Source organism: Dipodomys merriami, unplaced genomic scaffold (genome assembly GCF_024711535.1).
Source record: "Dipodomys merriami isolate MVZ:Mamm:240054 unplaced genomic scaffold, mDipMer1.0.p SCAF_15, whole genome shotgun sequence".
NCBI classification, from domain to species: domain Eukaryota; kingdom Metazoa; phylum Chordata; class Mammalia; order Rodentia; family Heteromyidae; genus Dipodomys; species Dipodomys merriami.
In genome coordinates this window covers 19774605-19795332 of record NW_027202826.1, presented here as the reverse complement: position 1 = coordinate 19795332, position 20728 = coordinate 19774605, and the positions used below count along the sequence as shown (strand labels likewise).

Genomic DNA, 20728 nt, shown 5'->3' with positions numbered 1-20728 from the left:
TATAGATCCAAAGGAATTTCAGTAAATATCTAGAAGCAATATCTAAACTCTCATGTTCTCTATAGCATTTTTCATTTTAGACAATATATAGAAATCATACATACAATGGGATCTGAGTCAGTCTTTGAAAAGAAGGAAATGCTTTCCGCAATGCCACTTGTGATGACATGGAAGACTCCAAAGGACATTTCGTTAAGTGATGTGTTGTTGATATTTGATTCCTCAACTGAATCCATAAGGATTACTTTTTAAATTGCAAAATGATTTTGTAATACCTGTTTCTTCTAGTTCCATTCTCAGTTTGGGAACCAAATGAATTTTAAAACAGCAGAAGAAATGTACTTCTATGAATGAGAAATATACAATTTGCTGGCGAAATCATAAAACAGCAGAGGAACAAAGATGTATAGCTTCTCTGCTGGTGTTTTTCTTCATCTGCAAAATGAGAGGTTGCATTAACTACTCTCTAAGGCCCCATCAGCTCTGACTTTCTGTTCTCCTGGATCAACTATCATGACTTTGTATAACACTTTGTAGCTTGAAGCCTTTTACATTTTTAAATGATGTAGCACACTTAAAATAGTAGATTCTATAAATTAATTAGGAAAACAAATACTTGCCAGCATCAGACACATGGCAAAAATTCTCACAAAGTAGAGCAGGAGGAATACGATACAAGCCTGTCCACAGCAGAGGTTTGACTGGGAGAATCTGAATTTGGTCAGACATCCTTCATATACTTCTCTCCCATTAGGCCAAGGTGATACACTGAAAGGTCCATGACTCAATAACTTCTCTGTTGTCAACTTATAATCCAACATGAGCTTTAACATATTAAAGCTTATGGAGACCTTGATCTAAACTTCTCCCAGCCTAATGAGATGAAGGTCATGCTCAAGGTCACAAACACAGGAATTCATAGAACAGCTAGCTAAAGATGACCTAATATGGTCAGCACTAACTTGTTATTAAGGCAAAGTAAATCAGGAGAAACCAAGCAAAAATAACAATAATAGGAAACATTTAAACTGCAAGTTATTGGTAGATCTTTAAAAAAAACAAAAACAAAAACAGAATTCAGAAGGCATCTCACCAAAAGCTTCATTGTGTTGTGCCAGCTTTTTAATTTGCCAGAAAGAAAAGAATAGTCCCTGTAATCAAACATCCTTCCTGAGCTGGGCTACCATAAATTAAGAGTCTCTTTTATCTATTAGAATATCAGTGGCTACCATTTTCTAAGTCAGAGATAATAAAATACCATACCATAAAAATGCACTATCAGCAAGTACTTCTTTATTGGCAAGTAATTATTAATGCTGCAACAACAAATATGCTTGGTCAGCTTTGGCAGTGCAGTTTAAAAGCTCGCCCTTAAAGTCTCTAAACCCTCATGTTCTAATTTACCACTTGAAATGCCTTGGCTTCATTACCCTCTTTCTATCACTTTCTGGAGTGACAGAATTCTAGAATAAGAAAACTAGAAGGAGCTAGACACCAGCAGTTTATGCCTGTAATTCTACCCACTCAGGAGGTTAGATCTAATAATCAATATTCAAAGCCAGCCTGGGCAGGAAAGTACTTGAGACTCTTATCTCCAATTAACCACCAGAAGGTGGAAGTGGAGCTACGGCTTAAGTGGTAGAGTGGGTAGCCTTGAGCAAAAGAAAACTCAGAGACAACATCCAGGCCCAGAGTCCAAGCTCTATGCCCAGCACAGAAAGAAAGAGAGAAAGAAAGAGAGAAAGAAAGAGAGAAAGAAAGAGAGAAAGAGAGAGAGAAAGAGAGAGAGAAAGAGAGAGAGAAAGAAAGAAAAGAGAAAAAGAAAAGAGAAAGAAAGAAGAGAGAAAGAACGAAGAGAGAAAGAATGAAGAGAGGAAGAGAGAGAGAGAAAAAAGAAAGTGAGAGAGAGAAAGAAAGAAGGAAGGAAGAAAAGGAAGGAAGGAAGGAACAAAAGGGAGAAAGGAACAAAAGGAAGGAAGGAAGAGAGGGAAAGAAAGAAAATAAAGAAAACTAGAAATGTTTTGTAAGGCAATAACTTAGAGAATAAAATAAATTGTCCAAAAGAAATCACAGTTGCCTACTGTTGATGAAAGCCTAACAAAATACTATTAGAAAACTGTATCTTTCCCCCCTACGTGTTTTTAGGGTTCCTGTCTGTTCAATTTAGCAAATTAATTCTTTTGAGGAAAAAAACCACATTTCCTCATTCTTTTAAAACCAATACACTACAAACATGTATATTTGTAACCACTTAGTTGGGCAGGTTTCTCACAGAAATCAGTGGCTAATAGATCTAAAATACTGTGATCTAAAAAGATAAAATAATAGTGTAAAGACTATCAGAACTGACTGGACCACTAAGAGCACTCTATATTAGCTGCCTGGGGCCTAAACAATCGTTCTTCATAGGGTTTTGAACCTGTATCTCTATACCAATTTGGGTTGCCTGTTGGATGATGGGTGAGACTCCAGGTTTAGCCCTAGAAGTCTTGAAAGCTAGGAGATTGCTTGAATTTTGGAAAACAAGTTGTTTTTCTCTATTAGAGTAGAGTTGTTTTTGCAAAGACAAGAGTTTTCCAGGAAAATCATAAGACTGTATTTTGACATAAAATCATAAACATACACTTGCATCTTAAGTAACCTTTGCTTCCATAAACATTTGATACTTAGTAGCTCTCCTTGCATGTGTTTTGGATGTTTTCTTTACTTGAAATTTAAATGTTTCTCCTGACATAGGTGGGGAAGTGTGATGTTCAGTGAGGTATTCATCCTCAGAAGAGATGTAAAGAAGAAACCAAGAATCTGAGTAACACTACCAAGCTGTTCTAGTACAGTTTCTATGAATTACTGCGCCTGTGCATCTGCCTAAATTCCAAGTCTATAAAACATAAAAGACTCATAAGATAGAGCTACACCAATTCTGAACTTGAACGTATGCAATCTATAACATTTTTGGTTGAACAAAAAGAAAGGTTATGCCCATATTTTTGGTTGAGAGAATTTACTAAGGCTCTTCTTTTTTCATGTAGAGACAGATACAGATATCAATGTGTCTCTACATCTCTATATATTGAGATACAGATATCAATGTCAATGTATAGAGCCCTTTGCATGTGAGCACCAATATTTACTTCCAAAATTTTTGTGTCGCTTGGGGCTTTTAAAGTCACTACTATTTGCTGTTTCTTTCCACTATTACACTAATTGGGGAATAAACTTAGTTTAGTAAAATATAGCTTGTGATTAGAATAATAAAAACGTAAGTTCGATCCCTAGCCATCCAATAGCCATATACAATTTTTAACAATCCTCCAATGGCCATTTTCTTGAGATCATTTTAAAATAGAGTAGATTAGAACTACAGAGGTACTGTGTGAGAAACAAACATAGCAGAAATGAAAGAAACCAATTTATCCATCCATAAAAATAAAAAGAAATATTTTAGGACAGTGTGCATAGTCATGATCATTGCTGATAGTGTATGTGTCCTGCAAACCATTCATATTTTAACTTGCAAATCAACACTATTGTAAGACCTGTTGCAATGAAATCTAGATTAGATTGCATAGGAGAAGCCAATGAGAAGAGCTCTCACGTTCACAGACTAAAGACAGTACTAAGAGAATGGGCTTTGTGGTCCAAGATTCAAGTCTCAGCTATTTGGATTCAGTCCATCAGTAATGGTGATTATATTATTTTAGCATTATATTATTTACATAGCATTTCTAGTAATGATTAATACTCCCAGCATAGCACCTCACATTAAGTGTTCAATATATAGAAGCTATTACTAGAAACTGAATTTAGGTAACTTCATCAAACACTTCTGCATGCCGAGCACAGGTCACAAAACTTTACATGATTACCTTCCGTACCCTCACCAGAACAATCTGGCTTCAATGTCGTAATTATTATGATTTCATGCATGATAAAAGGGAAGCAAAGACAAATTCAATAATTTGTCTTTGGCATTCTTAAATGTTTCCAGATAGATTTCATCCTGTAATCAAGGACTTCATGACTATGATTAGAGGCGTGACATAAAGTGGATAAAGAATGAGGCCAGCACTGGGACATGGGATGTTTGGAATGAGATGTTCTTGTCTGCATGTAAGCCATTTCTGTAGTACTGTAATACTGTTCTCCTAAGAGTAAAAGTTGTGTGGAAAAACACATTTCATCTTTCTTAGGTCACAAAAGTGTAAAAGAAATTCCTTTTCTGGAAAGTTGGCAAATGTCAATCCTTCTTGTGAGGACTACAATGGCAGAAAGTGTTAATAAATGTGAAAATTAAAGGATCTCTGGGAACTTATGGAGGAAAGATGACATCTATAGAGCAGTCACAAAACACCATATAAATGTGTTAGAAACAATCGCATGAAAGAAAAAAAAACATTTGAATACATATCTTAGGGTTCATTTCCCTAACATCACCTTATCTGACCTTTTCTGCTTGACTCAGACATATACTAGTTATTGCAAATAAGGGAAACCATGGGACCTATGTTTCTTTGGGCCTGGCTTACTTCACTTATAATAATTTTTTCCACATCTTTCCATTTCCCAACAAATGGGGCAATATCATTCTTTCTGATGGAGGCATAGAATTCCATTGTGTATATATACCACATTTTCTTGATCCATTCATCTACTGAGGGGCATCTGGGTTGGTTCCATATCTTAGCTATGGTAAATAATGCTGCAATAAACATAGTTGCGCTGGTAGCTTTAGTGTGGTCTTGTTTGTGTACATTTGGGTAAATGCCCAAAAGTGGGATTGCTGGATCATAGGGGAGATAATGGAACCAACCCAGATGCCCCTCAGTAGATGAATGGATCAAGAAAATGTGGTATATATACACAATGGAATTCTATGCCTCCATCAGAAAGAATGACATTTCCCCATTTGTTAGGAAATGGAAAGGTTTGGAAAAAAATATATTAAGTGAAGTAAGCCAGGCCCAAAGAAGCATAGGTCCCATGGTTTCCCTTATTTGCAATATCTAGTATAGGGTATGAGTCAAGCGGAAAAGGTCAGATAATGTGATGTTAGGAAAATGAACCCTTAAATATGTATTTTAATGTTTTCGTTTCTTTCATGCATGTGTTTCTAACGCATTTATAAGATTATTTCTTTGTTGCTTTGTATGTCCCTCCCCCACAGGGTAACCCCACTATATTTGATGTCAGTATAACATGTGGAGGAGATGGGGACAAACAAGTCGTTTAAGGATTCAGGTGGACCTGTTGCAACAATGAGAAGTACAAAATGTCATGTCAAAACCAACTTTACAATGTCGGTGTGGGGGGGGAGGGGGGTATAATTGGGTGGGGGAGCGGGGAGGCTGGGAAGGGAGGTGAAGGGTAAACAAAGGAGGAGGCTGCAATGCTTGGTAAGAAATGTATGCATTATCCTGCCCATGTAATTGTAGCCCCTCTGTACAGTATGTTCTCAAATAAAATAAAATAAAATTTAAAAAAATTTAAAAAAAAGTGCTGCAATAAACATAGTTGTGCTGGTAGCATTTATAAGATTATTTCTTTGTTGCTTTGTATGTCCCTCCCCCACAGTATAACCCCTGCTTTCACTGTATTTGATGTCAGTATAATCTGTGGAGGGGAAGGGGAAAACAAATCGTTTAAATAGGGATACAGGTGGACCCACTGTAACAATGAGATGTACAAGTTGTCATGTCTAAAACGAACTTTACAACTTTGGTGGGGGGGAAATGGGTGGGGGGGTTGGGGAGGATGGGAAGGGATGGGAAGGGGAAACAAAGGAGGAGGCTACAATGCTTGATAAGAAATGTACTCATTATCTTGCCCATGTAATTGTAACCCCTCTGTACAGTATTTTCACAATAAAAAAAAACAAAAAAACCCCAAAACCCCACCATATATTGTAAAGCACTTAGGACATCAAAATAGAAATAATTCTTCTCCCTCTCCTCTTCCTCCTCCTTCATTTTTTTCTTCTTCCTTCCTCTTCTTCTTCCTCTTCCTCCTTCTTGTTTGAGGTACTCTCTTATCAACTTTGTTTCTGTTTCACTGATTCGATTTTCACCTCTTATCCATGTCTCTCAGAAGCTCACCTTAGTCTACTTATTTATTTTTTGCCTTCTCATCATCCTGCCTAACATCATCCTGCCCCTACTAAACTGAAATAGGACAGCCTTCTGCAACTTGATGGACACCCCTAATGTAAATTGTCAGGCATATACATGAGATAGAATTAGGACAGGCTTGAAGCCTCATTTTGCCAAGGAAAGCTGTGAATGGCCTATCATTCACCCAATCACCTTATGATTTCAAACTCAAATAGCCAGAGCTGTTTCACTGTACCTAATGGATATGTAGAAATGTAGTCTTCCCAGTAGTTGTTCAATAGCAATTAGATCAAGGACAGAGCAAGAGATAATTTACACCCAATTATAAATGTGGTCGTTGATGTGTAGATCCTTAGGCTGGGTTAATAGTACCATCACCAGTCTGTCCTTGTGAGAATTGGGAATGTGAATATTATCTAATGTTAAGGTTTCCATATCTACTTTTATTTTAATATATTTTCTTATTTATTGTTAAAGTGATGAACAGGGGGTTAGAGTTATATAAGTAAGGTCATGAATACATTTCTTTCTGAAGACTGTTAAATCTCCCTCATTTTCTCCTGCTTTCCCCTCTCCACTCCCCTCTCCCTCAAGTGGTAAAGTTCATTTCCAACGTAATGTCTAGTGAATATCATTTTTACATCAGTTATTCCTTTATCCTGTTGTTCCTGTGATTCCCTTTCCCTTCTGTGGAAGACAAAGGACACAGAAAACTGAAAGAGAGAGAGGGAGGGAGGGAAGGAGGGGGGGAGAGAGAGAGAGAGAGAGAGAGAGAGAGAGAGAGAGAGAGAGAGAGAGAGAGAGAGAGAGAGAGGGAGAGGGAGAGAAATAACTGCAAACAGTACATAATAAAAACCTCTTGTTTCCAAATCTTGGAGTTTGTTTTGATACACTTCATTATATATGATTCTATGCACTTAGTGATTAGGCTATTGTGATCCCCTGCTAAGAATATCATAGAAATATTCTAGTTATTACAAACAAGGGAAACCATACAACCTACATGTCTTCTGATGTTTTTCTGTCACATCACCATTCTATTCTGTAACAAGCACACAATGTACTTTTGGAATTTAGCTCCATAGCTCAGGACTTCAGAACATTTGTTTCTTCAGTTTTTGGTTCTTTATTCCAGCACATGCTGTTAGCACTCTCATAATCCTACCTCATTAATAGTCTGGATGAGTAAAAACCAAACTCATGTTAGGTTTCTTTTTGGTTATGCAATCCGACTACAAATTCACTTCTATTCTAAGACTCAACTCCCTTACCTGTAAACTGTGGTGTGTGTGGGAGGCGGGGGGGGGGGGGGGGACTTAACTCACCTGGAAACTGGGAGGATTAAGCTGGATATTCAGTGTGACACTATTGTGTAAAGCACCAAGAATGAAGTGAATATAATTCATTATCATTCACTCAAAATGCTAAAACAAAGCTCCCAAATGGTAAGACTTTTTGTATCTAAATTGTATCTAAATTGTATCTAAATTGTATCTAAATTGTAATAATAAGAAATGATTTGCTGAAGTGGAATTATTGATAGGAAGAGAACTTTTGTAATGAAATCCACTCATTAGTTTTACTAATCAGCTAGACTGAACCTTAGTTTCCAGCCTTTCCTGCGATAACTGTCTAATGTGGCATCTAACACCTTAGTCCACCTCCCACGTCTTGCTCAGACTACTGAGCACAACAGTGGTCCAGACGCTGTGGTCCCTGTAGGCATTTGCCTCATCACTGCAAAGCACGTGGTTTTCCTCTTGTCAGACTGCATTCTGGCCTGCAGTTGGCCCAAGAGGTATTAATTGCCCATTTTCTGAGAGGTGTGAGATCACTGCTCTGGCCTCTGTGAACCTTGGATCAAGCTCAGTCACTCTCAACTTATCCAAGTATAAAATCTGAACCCTTCACTTCACGCTGCCAAATGGATATTGCATTCTAAGTGGTTCCGCTTTCAAGGTACTTTCCCTAAATTATTCAGGAATTGAAGACTGGGTTGAAAACAAGTGTAGGTTATTTCAGTAGAAAAAGAAAACCAAGGAAAAGAGATATTTAACTAGAAGCAATTTACAATAAAGCTCCATGCTTGCCCAGCATGTAGTTTTCTTCATTTTAATTTTGTTTTGTTAATGAGGAGATATGATTCCAATTTTATTCTGAGAGTTTAAAGTTCCAGAATAGAGCAGAATAAAATTTTATCTCTTTACTATATACCTACTGTTGGAATTAGAGATTACTTACAACTTAGTGCAAAGGTGGTGTACATAGTACCCAGTAAAACTAGAATTTTTTTCTGGTTCTGGAGCTTGAACTCGGGTCCTGGGCCCTGTCTTTGAGCCTCTCTGTGCTCAAGGCTAGCACTTTACCACTTGAGCCACAGCACCAATTCCGGCTTTTTCTGTTTATATGGTACTGAGGAATTGAACCCAGGGTTTCATGCATGCTAGGCAAGCACTCTACCACTAAGCCACATTCCCAGCCCACAGTAAAACTAGAATTTTAAGAAGGAACTGAATATATTCTGATGCCAAATGACTTATGGAATGTTTAGACCATATACATACAGACTTTTCTGTAACATGGAGTCGATTATTAAGATTGAATACTATTCTGAAAAATAATACTGAAATCCACTAGGTTGATTGGAAGTTCTCGATTTCTTTTAAATTTCATTTCCTATTCAAAAAGAGGAAAATAAGAGATAGAGAAGGAGAAAGTGAGAGCAAGGATGAGGGAGAACAGAGAGGGGAACAGGGAGAGGAGACAGAATGAGAAAGAGAAGGAGGGAGAGAGAGAGAGAGAGAGAGAGAGAGAGAGAGGGAGAGAGAGAGAGAGAGAGAGAGAGAGAGAGAGAGAGAAAGAGAGAGAGAGAGAGAGAAAGAGAGAGAGAGAGAGAGAGAGAGAGAGAGAGAGAGAGAGAGAGAGAGAGAGAGAGAATGTAAAACAATTAAAAGTAACACTTAGAACAGGGTGCCAGTGGCTCACACCCATAATCCTAGCTGCTTAGGAAGCTGAGATCTGAGGATCATGGTTCAAAGCCAACCTAAGGCAGCAAAGTCTGTGAGATTCTTATCTCCTGTCAACCAGCAAAAATGAGAGAAGTGGAGCTGTGGCAGAAGTAATAGAGAGCTAGCCTTCAGCAAAAAAGCTCAGGGACAGTGTCCAGGCCCTGAGACTGCACACACACTAAAAATAAAACCCTATTATCGTATGGAGTCTGGCAAAGATGATACTGCTCTACTGACCAGTTTATATTAACAGTAATAAGATTTAGTGATAACATCATGCCTCTTGGTTTGCTGAACTAAAAGAGGTTCATCCTTTTCTCGGCATTCTGACCAGAAATGTAATCTGAATTTAATCATGAGGAGAAAAAATAATATAAGCCCAAGTGGATCAAACTGAGAATATAACTGCATTTTCAAAAATGTCAATCATAAAAAACAGAAAAAAAAATCTCAGGTTCGAGACAATGCAGAAGACATGACCACTAAATGTGCTCTGGCTAAGGATGGCTCTTGACCCAGCAAATATTTCTTAGCAGGAACTGACAAAATTATCTTAAGCTATTTAGATTCATTAACTATACTTTATCAATGTTACCCTCCTGGCTTTTGAAATGGTAATGTTGTTATATCAGATGTTTACTCTTTGGAAATCAAGGTAAATTTAAATTTAGAAGATAAACTTTTGACTTTAAAAAACAAACAAGGAAAAAACACTTTTGCAATACATATGGCACTGTAGACAGAGGTAAACTCTTACAAATCTGGAGGACTTCTTAAAGTGATCATGGAAAGGACTGATAATGCAATTTCTCGAATTAATAATTCAACAATTCAAGAAAACAATGAACCAAAACACTATGGAGTGGAGCATTGGCAGAAGTTGTCAGTTACTTTGAAAGCATAGGAAAAAATGGTTAATCTCATAAGAAAAATAAAGTACTATGTTTTTTCTCCAGCAAAAATGGAAAAACTCTTAACATTTAGCAATTCACAACAAGGAAATCAAGCACTGTCCTCCACTGGTTTACAAAGATACAAACATGTTCACTATTTACAGAGATCAGTTTGGCATTACTTATTAAATTGTAAACATATGCATAAGTGATTTACTGTTATTTCATATATACATAATCTACAAATTGGAAATCCCTCAAAAGGGGCAATCAAATCATCAAATTATATACTCTCTTTCCATATATGTATATTTCCATACACATATGATAAATATGCATATAGAAATGTGTATGGAAATACACATGGAGAGATACGTGACTTTGTTTTAGTAGCCTAAAAGAACAGTGTTCTCTCAATTATTATCTGAAAACCCTTTTTTAAAAAATGATGAAAATTGAGTATGAAAAGGAAATATTTTTTACGTTTTGTGATTTATTTATGTATGCATTTATTTTTCTGTTTTTCTGCTTTTGTCGCTGTTATAGATTTCTGTACTTTTGTCTTGTATGTAAGTTTACCTGGTTTGGGGAAGGTAAGAGAAAGCACAGAAATGGTGGGACAATGTTGAACTAATTCTCATCAGTGATACTTACTAGACACTGTACAATTCATGGGGAAGGGGGTTGGGATGGAAAAACTGGGAGAAAACAAGTGAAGAGGTGAAGCTGTTCAAAAAGAAATATATAAGTTGTTATGTCGAAAAAGAACTTTACAACTTTGGTGGGGTGGGCAGGGAGGATTGGGAGGGCGGGGCAGGGGGGGGAGGATGGGAAGGGATGGGAAGGGGAAACAAAGGAGGGGGCTACAATGCTTGATAAGAAATGTACTCATTATCTTGCCCATGTAATTGTAACCCCTCTGTACAGTATTTTCACAATAAAAATAAATAAATAAAAGAAATGTACTCATTACATGACTTATGTAACTGCAACCCCTCTGTATACTGCTTTTACACTAAAAATAAACACTCAAAAAAGAATTAAAATATTTTAAAAATATGTTAACTTATTTTTCTTGGAAAGCTTAAACTTTCTATTTTATTTTTTTATTTTATGAAGTTGCCTATGGTCTCTCAAAAAACAGGTGCATTGTAGCCACACTGAAAAGGAAATATTTAATAGCTGGATGAGTCATCTGAAACATCTTGGTAAAAGCCAGGTATTTTCTTATTCAAAATATAATTGGTTATTTTACTGTTCTTTTCTTTGCTGGATTATACCCATATAATATACCCATAATTTTTTTTTTTTTTTTAGTCAGTCGTGGGGCTTGAACTCTGGGCTTGGGTGCTGTCCCTGCACTCTTCAGCTCAAGGCAAGTGCTCTACCGCTTGAGCCACCACACCACTTCCGGTTTTCCAGGGGTTTTTATTGGAAATAAGAGTCTCACGGACTTTCCTGCCCCGGCTGGCTTTGAACTGTGATCCTCAGATCTCACCCGCCTGAAGATTACAGGCATGAGCCACTGGCGCCTGGCTTCCATAAAATCATTTATACAAATTAATTTTATGTGGTAAAAATCCAATACTGTGCCATTTTAATGATTACACAGTTCTTTTTGTTTTTGTTTTCAAGAAAGATTTGCTGTAGTGGGATGCAACAATGCTACCAGTCTTTAAAAAATAGAAATTTACATTTCTCTCACTTCGTAAATGTGTTTTTGTTTTACATGTTCATTTTAAAAATAATCTTTAGGGAGTTACCATTTAACAAAGCAGTTTATGAATACAATATGTATTGATCAATGTCACCCCTTTCAACATTCTCATCCATCCCTCCTCTACCAACTCTTTCCTTATTCTTAATTTTATAGGATACATATATTAATTTTTTACTTCATTCTCTCCTTCTCCTCTTCATTTGTCCATGCCTTTCGTTTTGACCCCAACCACCCCTTTTGAAAACCTGCTTCCTGGTGTTTTAGATTGCTGAACTTTGACTTTAAACATGTTTTTAATTTTATTACTTCTTTTCTTCCTTGTATTTCACAAGTATATTGGATCTCTATTTTATGAAAGCAATTGTGGACTTCCATTTTCATTACTGTTTCTAGTGCATATCCTACATTTTTAGAGATTTTGTCAAAAAGATAATAAGATACAAAAGCACATATTATTCCAGAGTCTATTTTCAGCCAGTCAGTCAGCCAAATTGACATTAACTAATTTTTTGGTTACAAAAACTAAGCTTTAAAAGATACATCATTGATTAGAAAAGAACAGTGACAAATGTTACCTCATCTCAGTTTTTGATACTTAGTGATATCAGTCAAGCATAACAAATTTGGTTACCCAAGGAAAGTTATTGCACCCCAAGTTTATATATCAATGAGGAAGTCATTTCAAATAAAACATTTAAAATAAGGAGAGTAAACATGAAGTAATACTCCATTGTGCTTAAGTCATTTTCCTTTTTTTAAGTTAGAAATAAAATAAACTGTCATTTCAAGTGATGGTCTCAAATATCTACATTTTTTCCAGCCTATTTCAAAAGTAAAACCAAGAAGATTTTTTTTAAACAACTTTGAAAAGTTCTATAGATCTGGAAATATTTGATCAGGAGCTAAATGTCTCCACTAAGAGTACTTTGAGAATTCAATGTTGGAAGAAAAATGGAAGAAAGGACTATTGTTATAAGACAGCAGGATGATAATATCTATTGTTTATTTAGTACTTGTTACATTACAGGAACATAATCTATATTATGGTAATTCAACAATTAATGAGAATTCATACTTTGCCATTTTACCCCACATAATCTATATTATGGTAATTAAACAATGAGAATTCATACTTTTCCATCTCATCCCTGTTCTCCATCGTATTCTCAGGTCTTAGTTCCTTATCTGTGAAAAGACTAGGTGAAATTTTATGGTCCTAGGATAGCTGCTTTAAATTGCTGTAATTCTAAAATTAAAGGCCGCTATTTTCTGATCTGAAATTACAAAACTGAATAAATCGATCCTGAGTTCCACTGTCCTACTTTTGCTCAGAACTGTCTATTTTTTTATCATAACTTTCAAAAATATTTTAGAAGTGTTACTTTAAAACTGACTTTTAATACATCATATTCCTCACTGAGATTTGTTTTAAATCAAGAAAGACATAGATAATTTGGGGGTGTTCATTCTCATCAGTATGCACATTAGTGTATTCTATTTTTAAAATAGCAATTCTTATAATAGTGCTATCATTGTTCTCTGAGAACAATGGATAAATAATAGAAGTGACTTTTTATTTGTCAAGGATAAGAGTTTTGGCTGGAATGACCAGGGGTCTGACTCAGTACGGTAACTCATGTGATCACATTAATGTAAGGTCAGGAAATACCTGAAAGAAAGAAATGAGGGGAGTTCAGCTGCTTCCTGTGTCTGGAAATATGTGGAGTCTTATGAACTGCCAGCGCTTCTCAATGTGTTATAATAACCAATAGGGTGGAGAATGAACCACAGAAAAGCCCTGATTTTATAAGCAGCAATGGACTTTAGGACTAAAGGAATGTAAAAGGTACAAATAGTAACACTGAACGACCCAATGACAAGACTCTTTGGTGGCTACTTTGTGTCGCAAGGGTTGTTAAAAAGTATTTGGATGGTTCCCTTTTAAAGCAGAACCATCTTCCCGAAGGCAAGACTATTCGTTCATTTTGGCTTGGCTACTGGTTTTGCTTTGCCTAGATGCGAGGGGAGCACAAGAGCCAGGGGCTCTTTCCCATCACTGAGTAAAGTGGGAACATAGGAGATAGGGCTGAGTCTACCGGCTTGGTGACTGGGCAAGGCTCAACTGCATTTGGTGTGGCTTTAGGCCAGGGCTGAGAGTTCCACTCTGCTCTCAGTGCACCTGGCCAATTCTGACTCCAACACTGTTTCCGATGCTTTCTCCTTCCTTGACTACCTGCAACAGTCTTGTTTTCTTTTGTGCATGATCATGCTGGGACTGGAACTCAGAGCCTGCAAGTCTGGTTAGACTTCTTCACTCAAGCCAGGCTGGTTTCTAACCTCAGTCTTCAGATCTCTGCTTCCTGAGTAGCTAGGATTAAAGGCATGAGCCATCGGGGCCTGGTAATTCTTGATCAAAGCATAAAATCCTGATTATTTTCACAATACTGAGGTAATTTTACTCTCTTATTCATAATGGTTAGTTTTGTATAATAGAAATATCATGTCCAGTAAAATATTGCTACCTTGCACATTCCAGTGTCCAATTCTCAATTGACATATAAAGCCATTGATAATACTGTCTTTTTTTAATTTGCACCTATGAAAAAGTCCTGTTTTGACTAAATTTACAGATAGTTTGTTTTATTAACACCATCCCCATGGATAGCTTTTCTAAAGCTACAATACTGAGGGGAGCTCAGTGAAATTCCATGAGATTCCTCCAAAGCCTGTGGAATTCTCTGTACGATCGAGGTAAATTTAGAATTGACAATTCAAATGCATTGTCTCATTGGCATGTGAAAAGAATAAACCTGGGAACTTTGTTCCCCAAACTTTCCATTTCGTATATATTCATACTAAAAGCAGAAAATTGCCAAATCACAGTTTCTTCTGGCTAGAAAATTGAAGGAAATGTTCAGATGGCAAACCCATAGATACTAAGTTGAATATTCATTAAAACCACCAGAAGAAAAGATTTCGACTATCTTTTGTACATTCTTTTTTCCACATTCTTTACTGACATCAATCCAAATATGGGATAGTTCGATATTTTCCCAGTTCACTGAAACATCTGAGATTTAGAAGATTAGTTTAGAAAATGGAGAAACTGAACCCTTTCTTCCAGCATCTTGTATTATTACTATTGATTTTCCCTGTGGCATGGAAGTATAGATCCAGAAACAGCCATGCTGCATTTGCAATGCTGAGAAGAGGCAGCCAAGAGCAATATCTCGAATGCACTGTTTATGACTGTAGATGATTTAAGACAGTTGGACAAACCGTGAACCCGAGTTGTTCTAAATTCTGGGAGTGCTAGTTTATGTACATATCAGGTGCTGAAAATTATTCATTGAATACATTAATGTCTATGCAGATTCTTGCTTTGTTTAGAGAGAATATATTATGCCAAAAGGTTTTTGGGGAAACATCTTATGGGAAAAAGATTTAAGAGGAAAAAAATGCCATACATACATGAGGAAGAGAATTGGCAGAAAAGGAAATCATAGAAGTTCTTAAATATCATTAGTAATCAAAGTTTTGCTGGTTTCATACTTAGGCCATTTATTTATTCATTCATTTGTGCAGAGAGTGATCAATCATTTGTTGGGTCCAAGACTTGTACTCATTACTAAGGATGAAGGACACCAAGGGAAAAAGGTCATATAGCCCATCAGATGGACTGAGAAATAGAGGATGGAAATAGTTATAGATAATTTGGAGTGCTATTGACAGCCTGTGATAAAAGCACATTTAATGTATTGACCTGTTTAGTTATTAAAATAATCCTCTAAAGTAGGTATCTGCTGTTAGCATTGTCATTTTACACACAAGGAAACTGAGACACAGACAACTGCACCTGGTAAATAAGTAGCCAGAGACAAAGAAGGGGAACAAAATATGTCTTCCTGCATATCGTCTGCTCCAGCCATTATGGTCTAGTCTTTCTACTGAACTGTAGTCAAAGGAAACACAGGAAAATGCATGCTTTCGGATGGGAATAACTTAGTCTATACCTTAAGGAGAAACTCATTTTGACATAGAATTTTATTATCCCTGCTATATTTTTCGTAGAAAATTAGCAAAAAAATGGATGTGGATGTGTGGTTCAAATGGTAGCACTCCAACCTTGAGCCAAATGGCCAAGCAAAATCTCAATGCCTTGAGTTCAGGTCCTAGTACCACCACATACAAAAAGAAAAAAAGAAAAAAAAATTCACATACACAGAATTCTACCCACAATTTTGCTGCATGGGGAGGGCACCTCTAACCTTTCCTTATTACCTAGGTGAAGCATGATTGTTTACAGCCTATCCATGGTAATAAGAAAGGCCTGTTTTTCCAGACTTTATCTACCTTTGTATGCACAGAACAAATTAAATCTGGACTTCAAACTTAGCAAGAGGGACTATTTCTTTATTTCTTTATTTTTTTATTTCATGTCGGTCATGGAGCCTGAACTCTGGGCCTGGGCGCTGTCACTCAGCTCTTCAGCTCAAGGCTAGCACTCTACCACTTGAGCCATAGCACCACTTCTGGTTTTTCTGCATATGTGGTGCTGAGGAATTGAACCCAGGGCCTCATGCACACGAGGCAAGCACTCTACCATCGAGCCAACTTCCCAGCCCTGAATTTCTTATTCAAATGATTATTTTCACTAATGAAATGCTGTTAGGGGGCTGGGATGGTGGCTCAGTGGTAGAGTGCTTGCCTTGCATGCCTGAGACCCTGGGTTCGATTCCTCAGCACCACATAAGCAAAAAGAAAAAAAAAGCCAGAAGTGGCGCTGTGGCTCAAGTGGTAGAACGCTAGCCTTGAGCTGAAGAGCTGAGGGACAGCGCCCAGGCCATAGTTCAGTCCCCACGACCGGACCCAAAAAAAAATTTAAAAAAAAAAAAGAAATGCTGTTAGGAGGAAAAGTTTAAGAAATTTCCATATGTTTTATAGTATTTTCAATGAAATACAATGCAATGTATTGTTATAAAAATAGCCAGCTTTTAGTAATGAAATTCAATGTCATTTAGTTCACATAACAGTTATCAAGATACCTCTGTGCATTGATCAAATATATGTGAAAGTTCAGCTAAATCAACCTGCAACTTATTATGCCAAATTTTAAATTAATTCATAATTCGTTTTCCAGGAATTTTCATTACACAAAGATATAATTTCTCTAACATTAGGAAGTGATGTGCTACAAAGTCCATATATCTGTCAGATGCCTTCACTTTGTAGTTTCTCAATGACATCTGCATCTCCATTTCTTCAAGGTCAAGTTTAGAGGGCAGGTTACAGGACTCTGCTCTGCCACTGTTCTCTATATTTTGATCTGTGTCCCACAGGAAGGAGAAGGTACATCCAGTCTTATCAAATACAAGAAGCCCCAAGGTATACCTCAGTACACTGAGAACAGTTTGATAGAGACAGCTCTCTTTCTAATGAGCTCAGCTCTCAGACATTATCTCAACAGCTGCTTGCCTTGTCTGCTTTCAGAATCTTGGGACAGAAGTGTGGGAAAGAGGGACGAGTTCTCACCAAGGCTGAATTACCCCCATCACCTTTGAGTCTGCTCTCAAGAAAATTTCAGCATCGCCACACTTTGGAACTGAGATGACAAGTTGAAATTCCCCATCTTTGTCTCCCACCTAAAGGATTTTCTAACATCCGCTGAATAATGGGAAGGGAAAGTTCTTACTACTTTTTTTTCCCTCCAGAATTCCTTTTCATTTCCATTTCACATGTGAACTGGTCTCATTTTCTTCTGCAGGGCTGAGGAAATTTGCTTCCTCAAAGAAGACCCCTTCTCATCTCCTTCCTACTAACTTATTCTCATGGTGGAAAGCCATCCTAGCAAGGTCCTTCCTGTGCACACTGTAGATCAGATACCTGTTAAGCTCAAAGCTCTCTTCAGTCCCCTGGATACTCTAAAATTGATCTGGGAGACCGTATTGTGATCACACATGTAAAGAAAACAAATTTTCAACACAATTCTATTTCTCCCAGGAATTCTTCTAGGCAGATAAATATCTATCCCAAACCTTGTTTGGAGGGGGTTCACAATGCCATTCCAGCAGACATTTTGTAATGTTCTCTACATTTTGTGCCTGGATTGAACCAAAAGGTTTTCATCCTATGGTTGTTTAAGTTTGTTTTTGTTTTGTTTTTTTAAATGCCCTCCAGCAGAATCATGGCATTCCCCCATATACGTATTGCAACATTTGTCAGGTATCTTTCTACCTCTGAAGGTTAAGTCAAATTATTTCTTGCTAGTGTTTGGAGTTGTTGTACATACCCTTGTAACAGAATACCAAATGTGTTATTGACATCTCCACAGTCTTCCCCTTTGTGCAAGCCTTTCTTTTATCAACTTCAGACCTTGCACTGACAAGAAATCGTTATTTCACTCGGTGTGCATGCCTTTCTTTTCCTCTGTCAGGAACCCAAATGCTTATCCTTGCTTACTAGAGCATTCCTTTCCTTTGATATCAAGCCACAGCCAGCTTTCTTTCATTTCTTGCTTTCTCCAGTGTCCCAACTCTGTAGTTGGTTCCTTACAATCTGTTTTCTGCACTCAAATTTAATCTTGAATCATCTTACAAGTCCTTTGTTTCCACACATGGTTCCATTTTTAACGTCACTCATCCCATATGCACGCACACACACACATATATAAGCATATGCATGCACACACACACATATATAACCATACACACACTATCATATATATACTCACACGATGTGTATAGAAAAGTATTCTACATATATGTATATATGTGTATATATAGTGTATATGTGTGAGACTAAAACTTCCAAAGTAAAAACATCTTTTTCAGTAAAATAGCAGTGAAAATCAGATAGAGATCTTGTAACTCTATGAACTTGAATATGGTTTCTACTAAATGTCCCTTGTTTATTTTCTCTGAATACCTCCTCTACATCCTTTACCAACCACACTCCTTTCTCTCTGCCTCTCAAGTGTTCCACAGTCACCACAAATAGCCATTTCCTTAGTGACAAAATAGATTGTGCTGTGAGTATCTGGAGCCATAAACCTGGGTAAGATTCCTGGCTGTAAGTTGTTCAATAACCTCTGTAACTTCTTTCAACATTTTTGTCTCAGTTTCCTCATCTATAACAGGAGAAGGAAGATAGTGTCAGAATCATACAACGGCTAAAATAATACATTATTTAATTCCTGTGAAGTTGTTAAACTAGTGTTAAGCACATTGTAACTACATGGTAAATTTATGACACCTTCCATGGCAGCATTTCACTTTCATTCATTTTTTTTTCTTTTTGTAAAAGTAAATTTTAAGTACTGGTACAAAGGTGTTACCATTCAGCAAAGCAGTTTATGAACACAGGGCATCTTTATCAATTACACCCCTTTCATCATTTTCTCCCATCCCTCCCAACCCCATCCTTTCCTCAATTTTCCTAATTTTCTAGGACATACATTGAATTTTATGACTGCATTCCCCCCTTTTGCTTGTCATTCACAACTCCTTCCCCTTATAAGAAACTGGAGATGCTGGGGATTGAACCTAGGGCCTCATACATGCAAAGCATGCGCTCTACCACTGAGCTATATCCCTGATGGTTTTCTCCTTAACAGCAAGCCTAGTACATTAAATACATTGAGTGCTCTACTAATGCTAAAGAATTAGACTAACCTAAGCATAAAGCACCTAGTTCATGTAAGGCACTTGGCAAATATTTCTTTTCCTTGCAACCAGTTTTAATAACTTTTCTGCAGGATGAGTGAACACTGATATCCTAATTTGGAGAAAATTTCATACAGAAAAGCTGGGTGCACTCAGGAGTCCCATGGACTGTAAACCACGTGTCCCCAGTGTTCGCTTCAGCTACACTCCTGCTAGAGCACAGTCTGGGTCTTAAGTCCACAATGCTCAAATATTTAATCTTCACCCATGATGTTTCTAGTATATTTGGACATGAGAGCCAAAGAATGAGGAGGGCAGTAGCTGGGGGTTCACTGCACCTGAGAACAATCTGAGAGTCAAAGGTTATAATTTATTTGTAAAACAAAGACTAATTAAATGTCTTTCAATTAAAAGAAAGACACAGCCCTCATACACAAATGGAAAACAATTAGCTTTTCTTCTTCTCCATCTATTTAGAAGGAAGCTTGGGAAAATGCAACGAACTGCATTAACCTTTCTCTATTATGTCTAATGCCATCAGAGTCCATCATTTATTATCACTATTGATAATAGTGCACTTGTGGTCCAATGATTACTCTTCTAGATAACAAATTCTGGCTTTATTTCCTGGCATTTGAAACATGTCTACTTTTAGATAGACATACATTTCATTTATTTTTAAAATAAATGAAAATCAAGCATTTGTTTAAAAAGCTTTTATACTCTTGAAGTATGTTTTATGAATGGATCATGAAAATGTGGTCTACATATACAATGGAATTTTACTCATGCTTTAGAATGAGTGATATTGTACTATTTGTGAGGAAATGGAAAGATGGAAAAATTACGTTAAGTGAAGTAAGTCAGGCCCAGAAAGACAAAGGATCTATATTTTCTCTTATATGGGGAAATTAGATTTAGCTTATGAACTCATAAATAAATACTTTGGTTGGTATAGAAGGGTATGCAAATATATTAGCTGAAAGATGGCAGATGCCATCTCAAATAGTGTGATTCCTTAGAACGGCAAAATTAAAGTTCTACAAAACAAAACACCAAGAAGCAAGTACTCAAAATGGCCAGAGTGGGGTCCAGGGGAAAGGGATAGAGATATGAAGAGGAGAAAGTGGGGGGAGGGGAATGAAGAAAAGAATCCAATATATATCCTAAAAATTTAAGAAGAGTGAGGGAAAGGGTATTAGGGGAGGGATGGGTGAGAATATTAAAGGGGTGACATTGGTTGAGGTAAATTATATTCATAAACTGCTTTGTTAAACGGCAACTCCTTTGTACAACTCCTTAAAAAGGAGGGCACAAAGAAGACAAAGATTGTTAGAAA

The 20728-nt window shown here is 36.9% G+C and overlaps 1 protein-coding gene and 1 non-coding gene across 4 annotated transcripts in view; both read right to left on the bottom strand.

Annotated features, from left to right (window-relative positions):
• Window positions 1-20728, bottom strand: part of Bank1 (B cell scaffold protein with ankyrin repeats 1) — a 171159-nt gene that overhangs the window by 54373 nt on the left and 96058 nt on the right. The gene's annotated exons all lie outside the window — the stretch shown is intronic.
• Trnaa-ugc (transfer RNA alanine (anticodon UGC)) lies at window positions 19249-19320 on the bottom strand. Its single transcript has one exon. It is a non-coding gene; the product is annotated as a tRNA-Ala (tRNA).